General features: G+C 33.9%; 1 long non-coding RNA gene across 1 annotated transcript; it reads left to right on the top strand.

The window, feature by feature from the left end:
- Positions 1-2700: 2700 nt before the first annotated feature.
- LOC105804809 (uncharacterized) lies at positions 2701-3894 on the top strand. The gene is made up of 6 exons (XR_008191155.1): positions 2701-2716; positions 2795-2857; positions 2934-2993; positions 3068-3135; positions 3261-3605; positions 3688-3894. It is a non-coding gene; the product is annotated as an uncharacterized LOC105804809 (long non-coding RNA).
- Positions 3895-4833: the final 939 nt, after the last annotated feature.

The raw sequence follows: 4833 nt of genomic DNA, 5'->3' as shown, positions 1-4833 counted from the left end.
ACTGTAAGGCAACAAGCACTCCAGTTTTTGTTGGAGAGAAGCTGTCAAGCCAAGGTGATTTTGAGAAGTTTTGTGAATCAACCTACAGAAGTTTGATTGATGCTTGCTCTATTTGACTGCCACCAGACCAGACATTATGTATTCTGTAAGTCTGCTATCTAGATTCATGCATTGCTGCAATAAGAAGCACTTCCAAGCTGCCAAAAGAGTTCTCAGGTACATCAAAGGTACACTGAGCTTTGGAATAATGTTCATCAAGGCTGAAAGCATGAAGTTGCTTGGATATGCTGATAGTGACTAGGCTGGATCGATAGATGACATGAAAAGCACCTCAGGGTATCTATTTACCCTTGGTTCAGCCATTTTTTGTTGGAGTTCAAAGAAGCAAACAGTAGTTGCTCAATCAGCAGCTGAGGCAGAGTATGTAGTAGCTGCTAATATTGTTAACCAAGCCATTTGGCTAAGGAAGATCATGGCTGACTTAAACCTATACCAAAAGGAAGCAACAGAGATCAACTGTGACAACCAGTCTGCTGTTGCAATTGCAAAGAATCCAGTGTTCTATGGAAGACCAAAACACTTCAAGATTAAGTTTCATTTTGTTAGGGAAATGGAACAAGCTAATGAGGTGAAACTGATTCATTACAGTTTTGAGGATCAACTAGCTGATATCTTGACAAAGCCCCTTAGTGTATCAAGGTTCGAGTATTTGAGAATGAGATTGGGAGTTTGCAGCATGCAAGCCAAGGAGGAGTGTTGAAGCTGGCTAGCATCTTTGCCATGATGCTTGTAAAGCTTGACCCGAGCCATGCGGTTAAATCAAGATCAAGCTGTTGTTTTTGATTTTGTTACTTTCAAATTGGTGTTTTGTAACTTAGCTAAAATCAAACCAAGTTGTACTTGATGATTAGGTGCTGATAAGCTGATGAATCAACTTACCTATGTGTGCAAGTCATGTTTTGTAAGTTACAATGTTATTAGTGGAGTTAGGTAGTGTTTAGGTGATGATTTTGCTTGTACTGACCAACACATGTCTGGTATTTGTATTGGCTCTACGTCATTGTTCAAACTAATGAAAATTCATTCAAAATTTATCATCCAATACTCTCTCATTCTTAGTTTTCATTTTTGGTTCTTAAGTGCTTGATTCTGTTATTGTTTGCACTGCAAGTCTCGAGCCTTAAAGCCCAAGAAACTATTTTGCTTCCTTTATCTTTATTCATTGTTCCAACATATTTCTTGCCATTTATTGAATGCCAACTGTGGTCCGGAAATCGTGTCTAATTCCTCAATGTCTTGAGCTAGACCATGTGGGTTTTGAACATATTCTACATTGTGGGATGGCTTGCAATTGCATTTACAAAGGTCTCTTCTGTTTTCCATTCTTTGTACCAACTTTTCCTTTATGGATATGCTCCGTTGCTTTCATTCGTTTAGGTGTTGTATTTTCGTGTGTTGGAAAGGTTCCTTGGTTGCTTGATGTAGGAAGATTATTGCTAGGAATCAAGAATGAAAATTCTGGTTATTTGGTACATGTTAAGATTCCATTTCGCATTTGGTATCTTTAATCATATGATGATGGCTAATGGTATAAATATTTCAACCCCGGACAGGTACCCATGTATCTTTCTGAGATAACACCAAAGAACCTTAGGGGAAGATTTACTGCTGGAGTACAGGCAAATTCTGAACTAGATAAAATTCAGGTCACTGTTAGTTGGTGCATCATGTTCTTAACAGCTGATTCTGCAGATTATTGGTATATTAGGCCTTTCAATGATGTATATAGTTGGTCCTTTCATCAATTGGCGCATCTTGGCTCTAATCAGTAACTTTTGAACTTTCTAGCCATGTGAACTGTATTAGAATTGCAACCTAAAGTTAACTTTGGGGGGTGATTTTACGTGTAGGTATAATTCCGAGTCTTGTACAACTCCCTCCTCTGTTCTTCATTCAAGAGTCTCCTAGGTGGCTGGTTAGTCAGATTTTAAGGTTTGATTGCTTTGTGTTGTTAGACTTAAGCCAGAAACACTCCGAAAACACAACGCATAAATATATATTGGCATTTTACAATATTCTGCAAAACATTGCCTGAAGAAATGTAGTTTTGCTCTAACTTTGATTTCTTTGTAGGTAACTGTTGGTCGAGAAGAGTTTGAAACTGTGCTGCGGTCCCTCAGGGGAAAGAAAGCCAATGTTTTTGAGGAAGCAGCTTCTATAAAAGTAGTACTTCAACTTCATATGCATAACTTCTGTAGATGAAAACATATACACTTTTGCTTGAAGAAAAGAAATAAGATCAAATCTTTTTCAGGAATATAACAATTCGCTCAAACGATTCTCATGGGGAGGAATGTTGGACTTGTTTCATCCAAAATATTTTTGTTCCCTAATTGTAAGAACTTAATCATGATTTAAGAACTTTCTAGTTTCTCTTTATAAGTGTTTCTTTTATCTATAAACTTCTCACATTGCACACAGATTGCAATTGGGCTGAAGGTACTTTTAACACTCAGCATGGGGCAATGCATATGCATATTACTCGGGAGTTATTTTTACCACTGCTGGTAAATGATGTGTCCCAAACCCTAATAATATCTAAATCACATTATTAAAATGAAAAATAAAGTCTCCACCATTTAACATAATGAGATTCTTTTTATTTGCTATAGGCTTATCGAAGTATGTCGGGCTTAGTACGTTGGCTGTTGTCAAGGTCCTATACTCCTATGCTGTTTTAAAGTTATGAACTGCATATACCAGACACTAAATGTTCCTATATTCATGTTTATAGATAATAATGGCTGATGTTGGTGCAAGCTTAATCGATAAGTTCGGAAGACGGTCGCTTCTCCTGGTCCGAAAAATGAAAAACTTTCAGAATTGGAAGGAATTTTTGGCTAAACAGTTGCTGATATTCCAACATTTTGCAGGTATCTTCAGCTGGATTATGTGTTGGCAGCTTCCTTACTGGGATGTCATTCCTTTTACAGGTTTCTTTTGAAAAAACCTAATTTCTTTTACTTTTGGCTGTTCTTTGTGCATATAACAATGCATTAAAACTTAGGTTACCACAAGCAGGATCATCCCTTGTGGAGTGAAGGAACTCCAATTTTGGCACTGATTAGCATTTGGGTAAGTTACTTTCTCTTCTAGCATTGAATTAGGGAATGTAGTTTCTTTGTTTTTTTTTTTTTTTAAATTATATGTAAGCTACACATGTTAGAGATTAAAAGATAATTATGTTGCATGTATTTCAGGTGTATATGGGGGGATGGAAGGAATTCCTTGGATTATAGTGGCAGAGGTTAATTTACTTAAGTTTTCTAACTTTCTCTCCATTTACAAATCCATCCTATATTGCTCCAAGTCTTAATTTTTCTAGGAACATCCCTGTCTCCGGACAAGGGTACGTTGATATGTTCATCCAAAGATCTTCCAAATATATGTTTTACTGCACATATTTAACAGTGAAAGGATTATGTTTCAGATTTTCCCCATAAACATAAAAGGTGCAGCTGGGAGCTTAGCTGGTCTGACTGGGAATATTTGTTCTTGGGCTGTTTCATACAACTTTAACTTCTTATTCCAGTGGAGCTCAACAGGTGAGTAGTGTCTGTTGGTGTTTAAACCTTGTTTTAGCTTTTGATCTAAGAAAAAATGACTTGTTTTGTGGAATTATTGTAGGGGCATTCTTCATATTTTCAGCAAGTTGTGGTGTTTGTGTCATATTTATTGCAAAGATGATACGCGGAGACCAAGGGGCGTACACTTGAAGAAATACAAGCATCCCTTACTACTTCTCCATAGTGAGAACCAAGTGTATTAACTATTTGATATACTTTCCTGCAATATTCCCTTGTATACACATCTCGTGTATTTGGGGTCATTGTAGCATCCATTTGAGATATTATCTAAAAATTGCTAGAATGTATTAAAATTTTAGAAATATTTTTTTTTCAATTTTTACATTAGAAGTTGTTTAGATTAATTATTTTTTATTTTGTATAAAGTATAATTTATTGGAATTTAAATGGGGTTTACAAAATAAAATTTTAAGCAATAAAGTATTTATAAATATTTAGTGAAAAATATATAGAAATTTCTGTTTATTCAAAATTTAGTTATAAATAATATATATTAGATATATTATATAAAGAGAGAAATAATAAACTTTTAAATAAAAGAGATATTGATTCAAAAATAATCCAAAATTTACCCACTTTTACAAATCAACTTATAATTCAGCCTTTGAACCTGCGTTTCGGTGAGATTTGCATGGTTAATCATGCAATCGCAGCTCTGTCCATCGTTTGGATAACAATAGGTTTGTACATCCCACTCCACCTAAAGGTTTATCCGAAAGTGAAAGGTTTGAGGATTCGAATTAAAAAAACCAATTGTTTTTTTTTTCTATTATTTTGTTATTATATATTGTTACTATTTTATTATTATTCTTTCACTATTATATAACTCTTGTTTTATTATTAATTTTGTTTTATTTGCTAAGTTGCTATTGTCTTAATGTTATTTAGGTATATATATATTAATTTTTTTTTCATTTGTTGAGAAATTTTTAGTTTAATAATTTTACTGTATTTAATATATTATATTTTTAAAATTTATTTTATATAAAAATATTTAATGCTGGTTGAATCAAACTCAAATTTTAGCATTTTTATTCAGATTAAACTTGAATAAAATTTTAGGTCCATTTTTTGAGTCGGGTCAAACCCAAATCTAAAAAATAGGCTTAAAATTTTTATTTAACTTTAACCCAAATTTTTTATTTAACCCTAACCATAAAGAAATAGCAATGGTGGGAAAATCTCA

Source organism: Gossypium raimondii, chromosome 11 (genome assembly GCF_025698545.1).
Source record: "Gossypium raimondii isolate GPD5lz chromosome 11, ASM2569854v1, whole genome shotgun sequence".
In the NCBI taxonomy this organism is placed as follows: domain Eukaryota; kingdom Viridiplantae; phylum Streptophyta; class Magnoliopsida; order Malvales; family Malvaceae; genus Gossypium; species Gossypium raimondii.
The sequence above is the reverse complement of the archived record's forward strand: the minus strand, read 5'-3'. Positions and strand labels throughout refer to the sequence as shown.